This window comes from Parasteatoda tepidariorum, chromosome 6, assembly GCF_043381705.1.
Source record: "Parasteatoda tepidariorum isolate YZ-2023 chromosome 6, CAS_Ptep_4.0, whole genome shotgun sequence".
Taxonomy (NCBI): Eukaryota; Metazoa; Arthropoda; class Arachnida; order Araneae; family Theridiidae; genus Parasteatoda; species Parasteatoda tepidariorum.
Genome location: NC_092209.1, coordinates 34,623,323 through 34,646,075, shown reverse-complemented (window position 1 = coordinate 34,646,075; position 22,753 = coordinate 34,623,323). Strand labels below are relative to the sequence as shown.

Genomic DNA, 22,753 nt, shown 5'->3' with positions numbered 1-22,753 from the left:
ACGGAAACGCGAAGCCATTTTCATTAATTTGATACCTTTTTACCGTTAATGCGGTTAACCGACATGAAGTTTTCCCACTTAAACTTTGTTCTTTGCCATATTATTGACGTATGACGCCAAGTTAAACAACGCGCGAATTCAGACAGAAAGGAAAAAATTCCACTTTATGAACCAAATTAAGTTACGGTGAAACATGATGTAAGTAGGAAGACCTTTTTTTTTCTCGTTCGTAAAAGAACTTCAGGTGCATAATAAAATTTTGCGATAAGTTCGTAAAGCCTTTAACTAGTTATGAAGCACATTTTTTTATGCTTGGCGACACAAAATAGTTCTATTTCATTTGAGTGTTCTTAAAGACCTTTGTTTTTTTTTGGTTCGCAGTTTGATAAAGTTTACTATAGTTACAAAATATATTACCACATTATAAAAGCATTTTATATCTGAAATTTTTTTATGAATCGTAGCATTTGGTATAGTTTATAACTTTTTTTAAAAAGAAATAAGTTTAATTTATATGGATTTAATTAAAATTGTTTTTACCGCAAAATTTTATTTAATTCAATTTTAATTGAAAGTTGCTTTTCTTGTAATTAAGAGCTTTCTTGGCTTTTGATGAAAAATTGAGAAAAATGAAATCAAGTTCCAGAATTTTTTTTGGCATTTTTTTTAATCAGGAACTTTTTTATTCAAAATTTACTTACACATATTCAATCTGTAAATAATTTTTATTTTAAATGAATCATAATCGCATTGTAAGGACTCCTTTTAATAAATTGCTGAATTTCGTATCCCATTTGAACATATTCTCCAAGCTCCTACAAAACATAATCAATATTTAACGATTTGTTTTTTTTTTTAAATAATGACTGCATTATGATTCCTTTGATTAGTAAACTGCACCGTTCAAAATCTTTTGAAGATCAAGAAAAAAAGTGAAGAAACCGCTGCGCGATAGCCATGAATCGGAAAAAATAAAGAATACAGGTGAAGCAAAGCGAAATACAGGACTAAAAGAAAAGAAGAAAACAATCGTATTGGAACTTAGATTCTTTGGAATAGTATAAAGAACATAAAATTGTGTATTAGGTCAACAATTTACTCTAATTTTTAGAAAAAAAGGTTATTTCGAGTGTCCCTGCATTGCCATATCGAAACAAGTCTGGCCTCACACCCTAATCTAAATCGGGACTCGTCCGTAAACAGCACTCAATACTTGCAACTTGCTTTTAATTTTGATATTCGACAGCCCACTTTCTTCGGGTCGTAGGGTGTCTTGCTTTTCAACGGAATGCCTACCTATGTGCAGAAAGACCACCCTCATGAAGCCTGTTTCGTATTGTTTGGCTTTAAACTCTTCGTCCTATTGTTAAAAGAAACAGTCTTTAAATCGACGTTGCATTAGTTGTTCTGCCTCGCCGATCTGTTTAGCTGGATATATCGGTCATTATATGCTTTTGCTGTGGTAGTATGGGGAAGACCTTGTCCAGACTGATGTAGAACATGTCCTGTTTTTTGGAATCCAGTCCAGAGTCTCGCAAAGGCACATTTTGCTACACCAACAGCTTCCGCTGCACTTTTTTTGTGTTTGCCCAGATTCCAATCTCCCGATAATACACCTAACACTGCATTCCTGTAGAGAACATTACAGTGACGCCTTCAAGTAACATTTTATCAAAACAAAAGCCTCAAACTTTGAATTTCACCACCAAGACAACGAGAAACAGCACCAATACAATCAGTTTTACAATCACTGTATTTCTTTTTAGCTATAATAATCAATAAAAATGTTTGTAATTCATTCTTCAAAACATAAAACACTTTTGATGATGTCACACAATATCAATTTAATCAAAAATAGCTAATTTTGTATGATTAAAATTAACATTGATGATATAAGCTGAATTAATTTTCTTATACAACTTTAGTTTTATTTAATTAAGCCCCCAACAACTATTAGCTAGATTAGGAGTCAAATCCAATATTTTTTTTAAAAGTTATAGCTTTTAATTTGCTGTGAGACTACTTTAATAAGCTTAATATGTGCTTAATTAAGTACATAACAACCAGAAGATTGATTAAGAAATAGGAAACAATTCTAATATTTGTTGAAAAGTTATAAGTTTTAATTTTATGTAGGACTTTTTTGCACCATCCGAACATATATAACTTTCTTGTTGCTTGTACTTTAGAGTTTACAACTTTGTGTATTATATAACTTTGGATATGCTTAATTAAGTCCATAACAATCGTAAGTTAGATTTAAAACTATGAATCAATTCCAATACTTGGTGAAAAGTCATAGCTCTCAATTTGATGTGATATTGCTTTACATGATCTGGACATATATGATTTTATTTATCGCTTGTAGTTTACTGTTTGCAATCTTATCTACCTAAGCGATGTTCTAATCTTTTTGTACGCAATTATTATTCGCTTATTTTGGTCACATCTTGTACATAAATTAACGTTTCATTATAACTTTCTGGATAACTATGCAAATAGCAAGACACAAAGCCAACGCTGCGTCCTCCCACTCCCTTCTAACTCAAAACAAATCTAGTTTAGTTTCTAAATTTAAAAACCAGATTCTTTTTATTTATAAATGATACAGGTCTATTGTTTACAAAGAATACTTGGTTTTTGAAATGAGAGAAAATCTGTTTAAACCATTCTGAGAAAACTGAGTTTGGCAGGTTAAACATCTTTCACTCGTTTATCAAGTTTTTTTTTTATTCGCTTCAAGTCGTTGAGAAAAGTGACAAAAGCATTTGCCTTGCAAATTTATTCTTTTCGGTTGTTTTAAATTAAAATTCCTCCACTTTGAATGACAAGTAAGGATTGCGCGTTTCACTTTTTTGGAGTGTTCCCACTAAACATTACCGAAGTCACCTCCAGCTATTTTGCAAAGGAAATATGCCTCTCGAGATGAAAGCGGTCTCATGGTATTTTTATAAGTTCATCGCTTAACTTCTTAAACTCTAAAAATAAGTATATTCTCAGATAGGCTGCCAAATCATCAAATCACGATTTTAAGAACTAAAAAATTCATTTCAGTTTGTTTAGTATTTTTGTTCCCGAGAATTTAATAACCGGTACAAAATTGTATATTTAAGGGGAAAAAACGTGGTGTGTTTGTAATTTCTGTATAATATATTTTGCCGCTTCTTGAAGAAAATGATCTGTTATAATACTTGAGCGGTCAAAGCGTCTTCTCTTACAATAGTTGAAAAATAAAGCTGATTATCTCCAAATTTGATTTTCGAAAATTTGAAATCGTTTTTAAACCTTTAGATGAAGAATTTTTAATAAACATATTTTTCTTACTTTTTTTAAAAGTTATTTTGCATTAATTTAGGTCAAAAATATTACATTTCGTTTCTTGATAATTTATAGTTAGGAAATACAGCACGAGAAACCGGTGTTTTTTTCTGCGTTAAAGGTAAAATTCTTCCAAACACGGCTCAATTTCAAAATTTTTTTTTTTTAAATTTGCTCTTATTTGCAATTATTCAGATCTAAGAGAAACAGTTATACATCATTGAAAGTTCTTTAATTTATAAAACAACTTTTTTATGAATTTTTATATTTTAGTGCAAATGTAATTCCGATAATCAAATAATTCGATATACGGATTTTTTCCGTAACTATTAGAGTGTTTCTTGTAATTAAATAATACCAACGAATATTTTTAGCTTGTAATTAGAGAGTCAGAAAAAATATATAAAATATATGTTCCATCTGCATCAAGGGGCCAATTCAAAGGATAAATTTATTTATGCACTTAAATAAAATATTGTCGGTAACAGGCTTTACTAAAATGGCTTACCCGTGTTAAAAGCTTTATAATAGCCCAGAATCCAAATCCAAATATTGCGATATGATACTATATTTCACTAATATTTAATTTTAATGATCTGATTTACATTGAATAATATTTTTATACCCTAATTAAAAAAAAATCATAGTTTAAATAAAGCCAATGTGTTAAAACGTCAGCAATATATTTGCCTAGGGAATTAGAATTGACACTCATGATTCGCAAAATTTAATTTTACTGATTCTCTTTGTTAGTTTTAACATTGGTTAATATATGCTCATTTCCAAACAGAAAAAAAATTAATTATAGCTGTAAAAATACAATGTGTTAAAATATCAGCAATATATTTGTTTAGTGAATAAGAATCGACTCTCACGATACCTCGTCAATTATTATCGCAATATTGCCTTATATGACAAACTATTGTTGTCAATAGTCTATCAACAGTATAGTTGTTTATAATTATTACTCATTATTTATAGTAAGACTTGATATTTATGAAACATAAATGGAGAATATATACTAAATTACTATTACCGCGATATTTAAAAATATCGTTATATCGATATATCTTCTAGATCTGAAGGATAAATTTATTTTGACACTGATAAAAGGAATGGAGTCATAATTTCATTCAAGTTTTCCACATTCTTAATGTGATGTTAATTTGAATCATGTAATCAAACTTCTTAAATTAAATTACACGATAGTCTGGTGGTACAATCTGAAGAAAAACAGGGTTCAATGTAACAACCTTTTAAAATTGTAGCGCATTTCTCTCCAGATACCCAAAAATTATGCTCAAAATTTTTTCAGTATCTGTCAGTTAGCAACTATTAATAGCAAATAGTACTTAGAAGACTCGAATATGGTTTAAATGTTAAAATTATTTACAAAAAGAAAATAATTATATATTCTGTTACGTAGTTAAAGGTTCTTTTTAAAATTTTTGCAATAATAATGGTAATTTTGAATTCTATTAATACTTATACAATACACCGAATATTCACTGCATATGCAATATACCTTTCAATTTAAGAAAATAATTTAATAATTTCCTTTTTTCTTTGAATTTCATGTTATCAGATTACGTTAAGATGGTAACAGATTACTATCGGGAGCTTATTTCACATTTGGCGATTTGAAAATAAACTAATAAATGTTAAAAATATACCAAAAGCCAATAACGTAACGGTAAACAAAAATTCAGACTAGCCAAAAGTGACGTCATTGAAACAAAACCAGCAAAGAATACCATGGTAACCAGAAATGGGATTACTGACAAAACTGAGTAAAAATTATCGTCAAGCAAAGGAGCCCCCTCCCCCCCAATTCAACACTTTAACCCTCAGGCGAACGTATGGGAGAAACTATTAGATTCTTAATCGATAACTATAAATCTCATAACAATCGTTAAGCGATTTTTGTGAAAGAAAATGGCGTTTAGTTTCGAAAGTATTTTATAAAAATAAATAAAAAAAAGTTTTATAATATTTAAATATTTTAGAAATGAATAAAGAAGTTTGGAGCACTTATTTGATCTATTTTTGGTCAAAATAATGTCATTTCCTTTGGGCAGTCATAGAAACTCTAGATTACTTTTTAAAAAAATCTTTAGCACAGTAAGAGACAACCTATATAAATACCAGTTGTTCAGGACATTATTAAGTAATCATCCAATTGAAACTTTATTCTCTTATTTTCATATAGGAACATCGCTAAATCATTAAAAAAAATTGGCCTTAGTTGCTATCATTAACGTCTAAATATGGCTGTTTTGGTTTTAAAAAAATTTCAAAAGAGTATTTATAAGGATCTCTTTTGTTATAATTTATGTTAATTTTTATTACTATATAAAATTATGAATTTACTAATTTGACTGTGAATAAAATCAAATTTAAATGTTGTTAAAGCTTAAAGTTTAATTCTGTGTTATTCTTTTACAATTTGAGAATTGCTCTTTGAGAAATATGAAACTTATATTTCAGAAAATTTGTTATATATTTCGGAGATATTTATTTATAATAAACTCTTTTGCAATAATTTATGTTAATTCCTATTACTAGAAAAAATTATAAATTTGATCTGAAAATTGCATCATTAATTAAATAAAATTTAAATGTGGTCAGAGCTTAAAATTTAGATCTATGTTATGCTTCCAGAATTTGAGAACTGCCCTTACAGAAATAGAAAATTTATATTTCATAAATATCAATTAATTTGTAGGAAACTCCTTTGCAAAAAATTATGTTAATTTCTATTGCAAGATAAAATTATAAAATTGCTCTAAACATTTCACTGTCAATTAAATTAAATTTAAATGTTGACAGAACTTAAATTTCAGATCTATACTATGCTCCCATCTTTTGCAAACTGCCCTTTCAGAAACATGCTTATCTAAATAGATTTTTTATTTTGATTTCCACCCGACAAATTTATTCCAAGATTCTATTCTCCAGCTACAAAAAACACTTGTTAAAATACTGCTGATTCTGCAAACCGAACAGTTCAGTATTCATTTTTATGTATACAACAATATCCCACAAAAAAAACGCTATATTTTCAGCTTTTGTGAAAACAGGTGGATTTGAAATTCTCTCACAGCTCCCTTGCAAAGAATCTTAAAAGCTAACATGTAACTCAATAGCACAGAGAATTCTGAATTACAAACCGCTCGCAATTCATATATCTATATATAAAGAAATATGTTTCAAAACCTAAGTAAACACTACCACATAGCCGATAAAACATCCCACAGGCTCCTCCTTTTCCTATAGGAGACAGATAAAAAGAACAAAAAAGGGAAAAGGTTCTTTTCTGGAGCCAAAGTCTGGGGTGCTTAGGATACAGGACATTATCTTCCACCACGGGATAGTAAAGTTCCACAATGAAGGCACGGTTTATCCTTCTCATCTTAGAAGTCAGATAAAAAAAGAAGGAAAGGGGGGTTGCATTTGAAATGGAGATGATTGTGGCGAAGGTTGGAGAGGGAGGATGCTCTTCGTATTCAGAATCTTGATGGATGGGGATCGAGACAGATGTTTCCAATCCATTGGGATAGAGAAGAAGTCCGCTTTGCATCTAGCTTACCATCAATATTCTTAAGCCATGTCCTTCTCTTCATTTATTTTCACCATCAGGAAGGATACTTCATTTTCCTGATTTTTCAGGTTGATTCTATAGAACATATTTCTTCTTTTGTGATAGAAGGATTTTTTTCTTCTTCGTAAAATCAGAGGTGCTTTAGAACAAAAAAATTGCTTTTGACCTCAACGGACGCTGAAACTAATAATTTATAGGGAGAAAGTGTGATATTTTAGACCAGTGTTTCCCAAAGTGTGGTACGCGTACCCCCAGGGGTACAGGAACAGTTTAGCTGGGGTACGCCTTCTTATGCAAAATATCTTGCGATAAACGAAAATTTCAAATTTTTTTTATTTAAAAACAAAGCTAGCCATAAAAATTTACGATAACGTATTTTTCTATTTGCTATTTTTTGCAGAGTTAACAGTTAATGATTAGTGGTGTCAACAGTCAGTTGTGATTTTTAACTTTTGTGCAATTTTTTTATGGTAAAAAATACATTCTTTTTTTAATTAGTGGTATACAGCGTTACGAAAAATTTAGAAAGGGTACACAAGAGTCTTAAGTTTGGGAAACACTGTCTTAGACCATCGTAATTATTTGAGCCCACCAGGGCTCGCAATTTGCGTTTAATATGATGTATATCATTAATAATTATTTCCTATGGGAGTATATCATCGATATCGGTATGTATATAATCGATAACATGCACTATTGCAGTAGCCATTTTTTTTTCTGGCACATGCTGAAGTTTCTTTATTTAGTTACTGAGTAAGTTTTCACATTCCATTTGATTAAAAAATAAAAACTATTATACTTGAAAACAGTACTAAAATATTTAAGTATTAAAAAGTTCTTCTCTTTAAAGTAAAATACTGATTTTTTACGAAAAATAATTTATGTTGGTAGGTCTAGTAAAATTAAAAAAAAATATGATTGCTGTGCCCTGTATTTTTCTATTGAAATGGTCTATGTTATGCGTCGCAGATCCATTTAGACAAGATATATTTCCCAGTGGACTATGCCATACACCGTGTGTAAAAAGTTTTGGTTCGTAGAAAATCTGTAGGTTTCGAAACATACCAATAAAATATTTTTTGGCATTGATATTTCGGATTACTTTAAATTATAATTAGCCTATGTAGGCTACGTCAGATGTAGGTTTTAATATAATAAATATCCCAATTAAATCAACTACTAATCAACTATCTGATGGTAGAAGGTCATGTTGTATCTTGAAACCATTTCCCTAACTTTTGAAAAAAAAATTCTAAGAAATATGACAGAGTTCATTGACAAAAAAGCATTAATAAACAAACCTAAATGCATTTCCTTAACCAAGTAATTCAAATTATTACTTTTTGCAAATAAAGTTAAAATTGGTCCAAGGTACAACACTCTTCCCAGCTGTATTCAACAGACTAAATTTTAGAAATAACTATAGTCATCCAAAATGCTTAATCCTTGATCAAATTGAAGCTTCAATTATTGCGCATCAGACTGAGTTTGTCGTGAAATCAATATTCATTGAATCGGACAAAACTGGAATCAAAATATATTTGTTTTAGATTTAAATAAATGCCGACCGGTTTGTGTAGGGGGCAGGGAACTGTTCTTGGATCAGAAAGGTTCTGGGTTCGAATCCCGGGCAAGGCATGGATGTTTCTTTCTCTCTCTCTGTGTTCTATGTCCTTTCTCCTTTGTGTGTGTGAATGTGACCCGCCCTATAAACGGGTTTGTGATTGTGTGAATAGTGTGACAGAAGTCGAATTCTTGGCCATAGATGGCGCCACTGAAAAACAAGAACAATGGCACCCCCTCTGCCTAAACGGGCATACGACAAAAAAAAATCTAAATGAATGCCTTGATCAAACTGAATCTTTAACTATTACGCATCAGACTGAGTTTATATTGAAATCAATATTCATTGGATCGGATAAATTTTGAATCAAAATATACTGCTTTTAAAACTAAATGAATGCCTTGATCAAACTGAATCTTCAATTATTACGCATCAGACTGAGTTTATCTTGAAATCAATATTCACTGATTCGGAGAAAAGCGAAATCAAAACATACTGCTTTTGAGAATAAATGAATGTCTTGATCGAATTGGAACTTCAATTACTATGCATCAGACTGAGTTTGTCTAGATATCAATATTCATTGGATAGGACAAAACTGGAATCAAAATATACTGCTTTCAAAACTGAATGAATGCCTTGATCAAATTGAATCTTCAATTATTACGCATCAAACTGAGTTCGTCTTAAATTAAATATTCATTGGGTAGGACTGGACTGGAATCAAAATATACTGAACATATTTTTAAAACGAAATAAAAGCCTTGATCAAATTGGAACTTCAGTTAGTACACATTAGACTGAGTCAGCTTTGATGCCAATAGGCATTGTTTATGACTGAACTGGAAGGAAGATAGACTGAGTTATTTTTAAAACTAAATGAAGGCCTTGATGACACTGGAGCTTCAATTATTGAGTTAGTCTTGAGATCAATATGCATTGAATAGGATAGAATTTGAATACAATTCTATCCTATCTATTTAGTTTAAAAGCATTTCATTCTATAATGAGATGCTTTTAAACTAAATGAATGAATGATCACATTGGAATTCCAATTATTACTTTGAGTTAGTGTAGAAATCAATATGCATTAGATAGCAGTGAACTGGAATAGACATAGACTGACTTGCTTTTAAAACTAAACGAATGTGTTGATCAAATTGAAACTTCAATTATTACATATCAGACTGATTTCGTATTAAATCTATATGTATTAGATAGAACTAGACTGGAACCAAACAGGTACTTTTCAAAACTAAATAACTTGATCGGGGTATGTTGGAGCCGAACTATTTATTTGTGGCATAATACAAAGATCAAAGACTGAAAAACTGACCTGGTTTTGAAATCGTGTGCTTCAATTCATAATCAATATTCCACAGTTTTTTACCTAAATTTATACATATTGGTGTAATATTTTTACCACATTATTACACACACACACACCAACATTTAACCCCGCGCCTATGCCCCTAAAAGGGCATTTATCGGTTAATGGTTAAGGTTGGAAGACGAGACAGATAGAAAAAAGAGAGGAAAAAATAGCAAATAGAAACAAAAAAGAGAAGAAAATAAAAAGAAATATGAAAAAAAAGAAGAAAAAAGAAGCGATTATTCTATTTGTTAGGGCATTTGATTAAAAAGTATCCAGAGCTAATTGGCCAAGTTTAGTTGTGGTTGTTGCTCAATATTGCATAATTTTGTCATTTTTTCATGAAAATTATTTCAGGATTTCCTCTTATTCTTCTAGAAAATTAATGAGGTTGGTTGCCTTCTGTTTCAACTTTGGATTCTTACAGATGGATCTCTTCCAGGCTATGAGGAATTCTAGCTTCGGTTGCTTAAAGTGGTAGGATGTGGTAAGCGGACATTCTATTGCATAATGCCACACTGTTCCTACTCCTCCACAGGCACATGCATTGTCAGTTGCCAGGCAGAATCGCTTTAGATATGCTTTAAAGGGGCCATGCTCTGTAAAGAAGAGGATTAGCTGCCTATTCCATTCCAAAGGTTTAAATGAGACATCTGGTAAAATTTCTCTGATTAATGTGCCTGATTTCGGTTTGTGATGATGCCAGTAGTGTTGCCAGTCCTTTTTAATTTGTGTTTTAGCTTTAAACTTAATAAATGAGTGTGGAACTTTGATTTTAAAAAAATTGACCCGTTTTAATTGCCTCTTTAGCTAAATTATCTGCTTGTTCGTTTCCATCGTTGTTGTTATGTGCTTTAATCCATGAGATTTGAAGGTCATTAGTATTATTAAGTAGATTTTGGATGTCTTGTATAATCTGATGAGTGGTATTATAATTCTTAAGTGACCACATTATTACATTGTAGGATCATTATATTTAAAAATGAAAGTATAATAACTTTGAAAAAGCATTTTATAAGCGGGGAGAAAACTTTTACTAGTAGAATCTTCGCTTATTTTAATACTCAATTAAACTTCAATAAATCTTAATAACTTTAAACAATATAATATTCTGTAAAAACCATTAAGGAAATTGGTTCAATTCCAACTTGGGAACGGCTCCAAATTAGACCATTCCTTTTACCTAAGTGCCAAACAACAAACAAAACATCATAATAAAATGTGTTTAGCAGTAATTCTAAAAACTCTAATGCTATTTTTATGTGTTTTTCGCGTTTTGTAATTTGGCAAAGGTGCAGTGTTCATTGTTTTGGAAACAATCGCTTACATCAAAGAGCGCTGCGGAAAATGGACAGAAACAGCTGGAAATTTACATCCCAATATTATTTTATCTTCAATTCTCACGACTCTGACAAGCGGCACTATTTGGTGCAAAACATCAAATTCAGTCTTTCTACATTACTAAAATTAGAACAGAGATTCTAAAAATGTATTTTCCCTGGAAGATAAGATGTGTACTGTATAATTTCCACAAATGTTTCTCACATATTCCAATATTCATACAGTAATGCACTTTCATATTTCAACCTAATCTTTAGATATTTTCGCATAAGATATAATGTTTGGTATAAAAAGCAAATAATAATGTAGAGAGCGAAACCATAAGGTAAAAGAAAAAAGCTTTAATGTAAATATTTTTTCTTTCTAAAAATAGGAAAGATGAAATAAATATCGATGTTTGGCAATCAATCAATCAATGTAAAATTAAATTAAATAAGGAATGTGAATTCTTTTAACTTTAATTTTACTGAATTCGATAGCATGCATATTTAGAAAAAAGCGAAAACTAAAATTAGCTCAATTCTGCAGTGATAAACAAAGCGAGAGGACTCTACAATTTTTATTTTATTTTATTATAAATTTTACAAAATGTTTGTTACTACGGTAGTGTTCTTTTCAAGTTGCGTTTAATAAAAAAATTAAATTGCACTGTTGGAAAATTTCGCAGAAAAAATTGTTAAACAACAATTTATTTAATTGTTATTTTACCGCATTCGAACAAAATAGTCAACTAATCATAAATAAGATAGTATTCAAACAATTGTGAAAAAACTCGTTTATTAAATGCTTATTAATACGATTAAACAATCAAAATTTTATCGCAAAAATGAAGTCACTTAGTCCTTTGAAGAAGGGTTCACACGATAGCCGAGAGGGCTAAACTGTCAATCACATGACCGATGGAATGTCAGTTCGAGTCTCAACGTTGACACCATAGTATTTCCTTCATCCCCTCCAACACCTGAAAAGTTTCCAGTATCAAACACCCTGGTGGAATACAGTTCTCTCATTCACGAGTAAATGGCAGCAAAATGAAAATGCTAAACTTTGTCCATTAAAAAGTCATTTTTAGGATTTTGAAACCATGCTAATTGCAAATGGTTTAAAAAAAACTGCAATGTCTTGTATTCATTGTTCTCTAAACCAAACTGGTTGTGAATTTTTTCAATACCATGAAAATAAAAAATGCTCTTTACCATAATCTTTACGGTCGATTCTGTAGACGCATGGACCAAAATTTGATGAAACAAATTCCAAAAATTTATAGACTTTGTAAACCAATTTGCGGTAGATTCCTTACCAAGAATATCAGCACAATACTTTTGGATTTTTAACTTCATTTAATCTATATATATATATATATATATATATTGATACAATATTAGAAAGCACTCCTTTTTGCGGATATAATCGTGTGAGCTGATAAAATGATTATATCTCTTATTTTCTTTTTTTAATATTTTTTAATTATTTTTTAAAAATTTTTTACATTTTTTTTTACCATTTGAATTAAAATGAGTTTTCCAACTAAACTTCTAAATTCGTCTCTTTCTTTAAATTACAAAATTACTTTTTTTAAAAGAAAAATCATCTCACAAATTGCAGAAACCACGGTTTTAATTCAAAATTTCATAATTTTTTTTTCTTCTTCTCAAACTGTTTTAAACCTAATAGAGAAAAAAATCGCTTTAAATTAGGCAAACTATTTACATTACTATTTAAAATATTTATCATACGGGTTTTTAATCTAAAAGTCTCAATACCAAAGGAATTTAAAACTTCATAATTATTAGGAGTGCAATTCCCGGTCGAATAACCGATTGTTTGCTTCATTTGATCGGACCGTTCATTGTTTCCCGAAACAATGTCAAATCATCCATTATAACTAATCACAAATCGAACGAGATCTCCCGTGTCAATTGTTTAATAGGATTCATATTTACACAGTCTCAATCCAAATATTAGTGATTATTTAAAGGTGTTACCATTTTGTTCACATAAATTTCATTTCGCGTCTGACAATGAAGTTCTATTGTTTAGTCGAATCTCATGTTTTCTTACAGCAAACACTGTAAAGCTCCACTCTGTAAGATGGACAAATACAAAACCTCTGGCAAACGTCCTCTCCATTTCGTTTGTCACGACGTTGTGACGGTGAGCAGTCCAGGGAGGCAGTGTCACGGTATGGGGTGGTGGGGAAGGTTCAAACCTTGTCCCAAGCAAAGTGAGTCCGAGAAATCTCCATTTCAAATGTTTCCTCTTTTACTGAGGAAAAGGAAAAGGTTTAGAAGAGACATTAGCATTGAGATGAGGCTGGGTGGACTTGGTTTCCATAGTAACCATGAGTTAGATTGCCAGACCGTGTTTGCAAATGTAAAGGAGTTTTGTGAGTGTGTGCAGTCAGAGATGAAGGGAAGGGTGGTGTGTGACGCGTACCTGCAAGTCCGAAAGGACATTTGAAAGCGAAATATTCCTTTTCCATGACTTTTTAGACATTTAGAATGACAGCTAAGTGAAACTTGAATTAGAATATTTGCGGCACTTCTAAAATAGTTTGAGTTTTTTGGGGAATTTCTTAACATTTTATTATGTATTTGCAGCTCATATAAATAAATATTTTTCTTATTTAGGATTGAATTATATTTCAGCTTATTTATGCCATATTTGGACTAAAATATACCAGGAGAAAATAATATTTCGGACGAATAATACTTAATTATAGTCTATTAAAAAAATTCGATAATATACAACTGTCCCTATTACATAAGGTTAGTATTTTTTCATTTTTGATCATATATATATATATATACATACAGTCGAACTCGTTTATAACGAGAACTCGGATTTACCGAGGGAAAGGAGAATATTTGGTTGGATCAATGTTAAGTCTATGGAACAGAAGTCGCTTTTAACGAGCAAGACCCGGTTTTAGCGAGCAATATTTTTCCGTCTTGTAATCTTTTTTCTCATCTTTCTAGTCTTTCTGTCTTATCTTTTTTTNAGTCTTATCTTTTTTTCAAAATTATAAGAAATGCGCGCGAAATCAAAAAAACCGCGAACTGAAACTTAATTGCCCTTATCGCTCTAATCTAAAGCATGGGAAAAGTCACGTGAGAGTAGGCGGTGACGTATCGATTTCGTGCTTTATCGGTCATGACCGATAAAAGTATTTAATTAAATTTAGTAAGTAAGAATTAATTTAGTAAGCAAGAAAAGTATTTAATGAAATTAATTAATGTAAATAAAGTAAGTAAGTATTAATTAAATTTTAAGTAAACTCAATCATTTGACCTTCAAAGCCCCCCCCCCTCTTCTGCTTGCACACCTGCCTTAAGGACCCGTTTATTACGAGCACTCGGATTTAACGAGTACAATGTTACGGTCCCTTTGTGCTCGTTATAAACGAGTTCGACTGTATATATATATATATATATATAAAATTTACGAAATAAGGCTATATAAAATTTCATTAAAACAAGGTTAATTTTGAACTAAATACAGTTCTTAGTTTTTTGTATTCTATTCTGTTGGAATTTTCATTTTAAAATTAAGGTGAAGTAACCGGCAGCAGTTTTTTTATCTAATTAATTATAAAATTAACACTTCTTTCTCTAGCTTTGGAACATTTCTTTACTTTTATGGTTTTGAAAACAAGGAATTACTAGCATGTCTTAAACAGTTAAAATAAACGTTATATTATATAGTACATCATACAGTTGTTACAATATACAGTTATCAGGACATTATACAGTTCGGTTGTGGTTGAATAGTGTTTTGTGATATTCCATATGGAATGTGACTTAATTGGTCTATCTAGTGTATCGTGAAAGGTGGCAAGTAACATAATTTTTTAACAACTCTGCTATTCTGTAATCTAGGTGTAAATGAGAGTTTCGTATTGTAATAGCGCAGGGTCACCAATAGGAAGTGAAAGACGCTTTACATGTTCCATTCCAAGTAGCAAAAGGATATTATCTAACATTAGAAGGATGCAAATTAATACTGCTGTACTAGAAAACGCTAGACTCCTGAATCCTATCTTCTAATATTATATAAGATTAAATAGTGTTCAAGTTCAATCGAACTTTTAGAACTTTTAAAATCATCATCTATTTCATTACTTTTGGTTCAGCGCCACTTTTGAGTGAAAGGGCAACCCATATTGTTAATAAATAAGCATTTATTTATGAAGAAAACAATAAATTAAGTATTACTTAAAATATCATATTTAGCCAATGCAATTTTTTGCCAAAAAACGCAAGAAAATATTAGTGGTAGTAAATTCTGTTCGAGAACGTTATAAAAAATAATTTTCTGTAAACAAGTCTGTCTTGTTAAAGCAATTATTGATTAATCGGCTACTTTTCAGTTAACATCTTTATATTCATTTCTTGAATATAAACTGATTTGCATGTTTTTGATATATCATTATTTATATTTATAAAAACTGCAATATTGTCTATTTAAAATGTGTTTACGTTGAATGAAGACAATGATGAAAAGGAGTTACAATTTTTATTCAGGAAGTTTGAAAAAAAATGTGAACATTTCTTATTGACTCTGTGAGCTTGTGCAATGTGCAACAATGTTGCTTTATCTAAAAAAAATTAAAAAGTATTGATTTGAGTTAATTTTGTCTAAGTGTATGCTCGAAAGTTCACTTCAAATAAAAAGGACTTAAGGGTTTTGTACCATTATTTTTTTTTTGAAAAGAAAGAATAAAATTCTTACTTGAGAGCGGCTAGAAACTAAATTCACCTTCCATCTGATACGCTTTTTGATTCTTGTGCGGTGAAATCGAGATTTTTTGGCGCAGGTATTGATACGAATTCCACCCTTTGAATTTTATTACAAAGGATATCACAATTTCTTAAAAACATTTTAAAATTAAATAATTAAAGTTTTAAATGATATTTAATGCTTAATAATTTTAAATTCATTGTCTTCAATGTAAAGTTACACGTTTTTTTTAAAAATAATTTCAGTTTGGTCTGCTACATTTACAGGTTCATCTACCGGAAAGGAACAATTCAATTTTCAGATGAGGTTTTGGTCACTGCAAATGGGAAATGCCACACTCTGGTAAAAAATTGGGGGCCAGCTCGTTTGGGAAGTGAAGGGGTATATGTACAATGCTGACCACATTGCCACAGTTAAGTCGCAGGTCATTAAATTGTGGGCCTTTGACCTTTATGGGCCCCTGAGCGACAACCGAGTGTTTGTTTTATGTACTATTAAGTACCTTTTGTCTGCACTAAATATTTCCTTTTAGCAACCAGCATGACGTCACGTATATTGGAAAACTTTAGAATGCATCAATAATTTTTTTTTTTAAATTAACAAACCCAAAATGTTTTAGAAGGTCTATACACAGCTATCAGAAAATAAAGTTTCATTTTTATTTTTGATTCCTTACACAGTAGTAAACCAATATTCTTTTGCCACCAAGCCAAACTCGCAGATAATAGCATCCTGTTGCGGTTGTTATGCTAATGATTTCATTTTCGTCATCACAATTAGTAGCAGCATGACAACAACGAATGAACCATGGTTTTCTTTTGAAGAGATTTCTATGCATTGGTATTCTTCCAGTTCTCATACTTAGTATTTCCAAATATCCTTTTCAATTGCCCATCACAGAGCCGCGGTGGCTCAGGGGACAGAGCGTTTGCCTCCTAATGAGCTGAGCCGGGTTCGACTCACATTGATGGCTGGTGGACTCGAATCTGCACCCGGCTCGCACCGACCACAGTGCTGAAATAAAAATATCCTTCATGGTAGACGGATCATGGGTTAGAGTCCCCTTGTAGTCAGACTAACCATGGGAGGTTTTTGTGGTTTTCTTCTCCATGTAGCGCAAATGGGGGTTAGTTCCTTCAAAAAGACCACCACGAAGGCAAATTTCTCTCATTACTTGATGCAGGAGTTCCATTGTCTTCCGGATTGGGTTCAAAATTACAAGGCCACGGAGTTGGGCATCTTTAGCCGTAAACTCAAAATTGGGTCTTCTGTTAAATGACGGTTATAAAATGAAAATTGAACATTGTAACTTGGGTTATTCTCCCACAGGTTTAAATCGCTCATTTTAAATGCACGAGCAGCCCAATTAAATGCTTTGAAACAAGTAAAGTTATACACCAGTTTTTATTTTGTAGATACGAAAATAACATTGGACCCTTTGGCTTGCCTTCCTCTTATATTTTATACTCCATCCAAATATTTCATTATCATGAAACACGTTTTGTTACTGCCATTAAAAATATCTACTGAAATTTCCTTCGACGGCTTGTTCCGAAAATATTTTTAGCAATTCACACGAGCGCTTTCTGATAAAGTGTAACAATTTTCCCAACATAATAATACAACATCGAAAAATAAAGCGTTGCCACAAAATAATATCATAAATCACCAAAGTTTTTAGCAAATTCTATCGATATCAGAAAATTAAGGTCAAAAGAGTCATCCTTCAAAGGGGAATAAAAAAAAAAAGGGAAACTTTTCCCGGGAGAAAGATAAAACTCTATTAAAAGCGAATGAAAGCCGCCTTTGCAGAAAGCCTGCTCCATAATTATGGTTCCTAAAAGGGACAAAAATTAAATACTTTCTTCCCTGTAAGAGGTTATCTATCCTGTGCCGGTTTTGTACCTTTTTTGGAGGAAGGCTTCTACGATGTTATCTGGTGCAAGTGACGCAATGTTGTACGGGCATCATTTCCTACGAGTTTGTAACGGAAAAATGAACTTTGTTCTGGTTTTGTTTCCAGAGAGGCGAAAATTAAAGTTTGGAGGAAAACTGAATTGTGTATATGTTACAAATACATGAAATAAATAATATTGGATTTCAAAATAATGTATGATCACACTTTGTTAATAGAATTGAGAAATTTAGTACTTTGGTTTGGGAACAGCAAAATATGTTTCATTTTGTACCTAAATGTAACGGTATTTTGACAGAATGTACTTTAAAAAGTACAAGTGTACATTCAATATGCTTACTAAATACGGATTCAAAATATAGTTATCACCCAGCTGAAAAACTCTTTTTATTTTTATTTTTTTACAGACTTACGGAACTCCCTCTAATTTGTTGATATTCTATTCGATATGTAAAACATTTTGAACAATTCGAGCACACCACGATTTTATAAAACATACACTCGCCGGACATTAAATCTGTCATCTCTAGAAAAATTGCTAAAAGCGGAGTTTAATACAGGGCAACACTTGCTCTTGACTTCATTATAGCTAGTAAAGAAGTGTGTTGTTCTTAAGCTTTCATAAGTACATCGCATTCAACATAAGCCATTTGCTGAGGTTTTGTTCGCACAAATCTACCGAATTGTGGAATGTTTATTTTAGTGGATAAGCCAATATACTCCAGATATTTTCTATGGCTTTCAAGTCAGGTGAATTTGAAGGTCAGCCAAGATGCAAAACAAATTGAGTGATCCTAGAACCAGGTCCATCGAACCATTTCCCGCCAGATGAATTTTGCTGTTGTCATCTTGAAAAATAAGGTTACCATCAGCATGCTTATAATGTTAACTGAAAAGTAACTCCTGGTTATCTAGCATGTTAAAATAGATATGCCGGTTTAAGTTATTGTCTACTAGAGTGAGAAGACATGAACAAAAACACCCTCAAAATGTATCAAATCCACCTTCAATTTTTTAGTGATTTCTTTAGGGGTGGAGTGACAAATGTTTCGCCTGCTGAATTTTTTAAATGTTGCTATATTTTAGATATAAATACATCATTTTTCTATCAGTATTTATTTTTCAATTTGTCTTCTATCTGAATTTTCCATATTTAACTCACTTTAAAAAAAACACTGCATTTGAACACCGTATTTGAACAATACAGTAAATATTCCTAGCCATGACTATTCATTTGTGCTGTAGAAAATAGGTACTTTATTTACTTCGCACTAGAGAGCTACACAATGGGCTATTGGTGATGGTCTGTGAAACATCTCTGAGAATGATCTGAAGATAAGCCATCATTTGTGAGGCCACTTCCTCCTTAATTTTGGCATAGATCAAATTACATGTAATTGTTATATCATATTTGTAGAGGATTTAAAAATCATTAATTTTATAACTTTTGACTTTTTCTTTTTTCTGTTTTAACTATATATTTATCTCTTTTAACTGCACATGTATCAAGTCACCTTTGTCAAATCTTAATTATTTCGGTTTTCGCAGTATGGTACTATGGCCGGAACGCGTATAGGTTTTTAATAAAATTTTTAGAAGTTGTGATTTTATATGTGTTTTTTAATGAATATTTTGTCTAGGGATTAGATGCATAAAATTCTTACTCAATCAGGAAATTCTTCCATTTTCTAAACATGAATTATATAAATAAAAGATAAAAGTTCTGTATGAACTATGATCTGTAACCATATATGTATGCTTTGAATAGTAGTCAGTTTAAAACACTCAATAAAAATAACAGCACTACTTTTATCAAAATTTTCTTACAGCAATGGATTCCAATTGAAACTTTGAGACTGAGTTGCCTTGCACAATGACTTGAAATTAGGATTCAATGATTTTGATATTTCAACTTCGGAGCTAAAAATGTAATATAACAATAAAATTTGGTTGCTTCCTTTTATATGCTCAAGTTAATCCAAAGTCTCATTTTTAACTTTTATATTTTGATATTATTCAGTTGAATATTTTATGAATGCTCCTTTAAAATAAAAAGTTCTTTAGTTAAAGAATTTTTTTTTAATTATTCGCATGTAATATTTTCAAAAAATTAAATGTTAATTTTTGTGACAGCGAATTGAGGATAAGCTAAGCAATGTAAGATGTTGGAACAGTAAATTAGTTTTTAAAGCAAAGAAATAGTATTCAATGCAAATTTTGTCATTAATATCAAATTAATTTTGAAAGTTAACAAATTATATTCAGTTTGGCGTATTATTCTTTCAACAATTAAATGTTAGGACAATGACTTCAATTTAAGAATAAAGACATTGAATAATAATTGATAAACGACAAACCAAATTTTAAAGTGGAAAAATGATAATCAATAACAAATTTGGTTAATTATTTTTAATACGATTAAATGTCAGCCTAAAAATCAATCCGCATGTAAGATGAAATAAATTGTATTAAATAATAATTTAAATGCAGCAACTCAGTTTTTGAAATAGATAAATCATATTTAATAATGAGTTTGCATTATTAAAATTAATTTAACTATTCTTCTTATGGCAGTTCAATGTTAGGAAAATAAACTGATTAAAAATACAACTATGGTGTAATAGCAATGTAACTGGTTTTAAAGATAAAAGAAATTGTATTCAAAGATAATTTCGGTATTTAAAAATATTATTCTAATTTTATATAAAGTGGTATATAAACTGAATGAAATACAAAAATGTTTTAATAGGTCGAAAAATGGTTTTAACGAAAAAATAAATTGTATTCAATTATAAGTTTTGGTATTTAAAAGCAATATTATTACGATATGAACTAGTATATAAACTGGCTTAAAATACAATAACAGTTTAATAGGACGAAAAATTTTTTTTGATATGAAATAAATTTTATTCAACCGCAATTTTGATATTAAAAAAATAATAATATTACTATATAAACTACTATACAAACTGACTTTACAATAATGGTTTTATAGGTGTAAAAATGGTTTTGAAGATAAAATAAATTGTGTTCAATGATAATTTTGATATTTAAAGTAATATTATTACTGTATAAATTGGTATATAAACTGATTCAAAATACAATAATGGTTTAGTAGAAAGAAAAATGGTTAGGATAAAATAAATTGTGTTCAATGATAATTTTGATATTTAAACTGATATTAATACTGTATAAATTGGTATATAAACTGACTTAAAATACAATAATGGTTTAGTAGAAAGAAAAATGGTTAAGATAAAATAAATTGTGTTTAATGATAATTTTGATATTTGAAACAATATTATTAGTATTTTAATTACTATTTAATCTGACTTAAAATACAATAATGACTTAATAGGAAGGATTTTAAAATAAACAGACTTTATTCTGTAAAAATCGTTTTCTTTTCTATTTTATTTAAAAATATCGTCGAACTAAAATCTTCAAAATATTACTTGTAATAACGAAAGAGTCATTATTCAGCTAAATATATACGGCAATAACAAAAGCAAAATTAACTACAGAAATCAATTTTATGTAATTATGAAAACGACTAAGATGTTGGCTTAAAACCCATTGTTTCGAAATTCCTCTCAAATTTAAACATCATCTTCAAAAGAAAAATCGAACCCAAAATAAATCTTTTAAAAACACGAACACCCATAACAGAGTTAATTCAATAATGAAACAATCAAAAGCTTAACACAACGTCTCTTTAATGAATAATCAGCTTAGTCTTAACAAATTCCCTTTCATTTCTAACGACAAAATTTTAAGGTCACCCAGCAACCAAACATCACAACGAATCCAAAATTCTTACTCCACTTTTCTCCACAATGCCACACTTTCTCCTGAATTCCCCACAATACTCATTAGTACCCCTTTCCCCATTTCACCCCCTTCTTCTAAGCCGCCTGGTAATTATATGGCACTGAATTGATATCCGTTTCTAAGGCACTATGATAAATGCCTTTAGCGACGTCCGATGGCGAATTCAGAGGTTGTCACTTATAATGAACCTTTTGCCGATAATTTCACTTTTGCCGATTTTTTTTTTCTTTCTTCTGTCTTCGTCTTTTGTGTAAAGGACATGTCTCTCGTCGTGCCCATAATGTAACTTTGATTAGAATACTATTTATAAACTTATGAGTGATTTGTTAATAAATATGTTAATACAGTTTTTTTTTTTGTCCATGAGATGAAGCTGATGGATTAAATTACTATTTATATGTTAATATGTTACTTGAAGTAGAACTAATCTTAAAAAAAAAATTGATAAATGGTCGTTGAGAAGATTGAGCTGCTTGGAATTTTACTTTGTGATAAAGTGATGATTTGCTACAAACTTGATTTAGTTAACCAAAAAAAATTTTTTTTCTTTAAATTTATGAAAAAAGTGTGCTAAAATCAACTTTCTTTAAATTAATCTATAGCATTTTCGTATCTAATGACCTGGAATAAATTTTATTTACAGGCTGGGCCACGTTAGTAACAATACATTTACGATGCATTAGTTATTAGGGTTGAGTGAAAAAGAAGTTTTCAATAACTAAAATGCAGTACCTCTCAAATTTTGTGTATGGACTAGTATGTAACACGTGAATTTTTTCAGATTTTTACGCATCATCTTCATTTCCCGCAAAAGTCTTAAAATTTTGACATCTTTCAGAAACAGAAAATTTTTGTAAATTTTTCAAATTTTTTAAAAATTTTCATGTAAAAACAAATTACAACTCAAGAGTAATGTATTGAATAAAATATTACCTGGGAATTTTTTTCAGAATTTCTCAGCAATATTTTCACTTTTTGCGACAGCTTTAAAAAATATAAAATTTTACTAAAAGTACAAAATTTTAAAATAAACACCGAATTTTTAAAAAACTGTCAGAGGAAAATAAAACA

At 30.3% G+C, this 22,753-nt stretch overlaps 1 long non-coding RNA gene across 2 annotated transcripts in view; it reads right to left on the bottom strand.

Moving 5' to 3' along the window:
- LOC122269141 (uncharacterized) overlaps positions 1 to 22,753 on the bottom strand; it is a 149,476-nt gene that overhangs the window by 86,789 nt on the left and 39,934 nt on the right. The window contains exon 3 of one of the 2 annotated variants that reach the window (XR_011636991.1): positions 22,611 to 22,666. The exons of the other annotated variant lie outside the window; for it this stretch is intronic. This is a non-coding gene — a long non-coding RNA (uncharacterized lncRNA). Of the gene's footprint in view, positions 1 to 22,610; positions 22,667 to 22,753 lie in introns of those variants that run through there. 2 annotated transcript variants of the gene reach the window in all.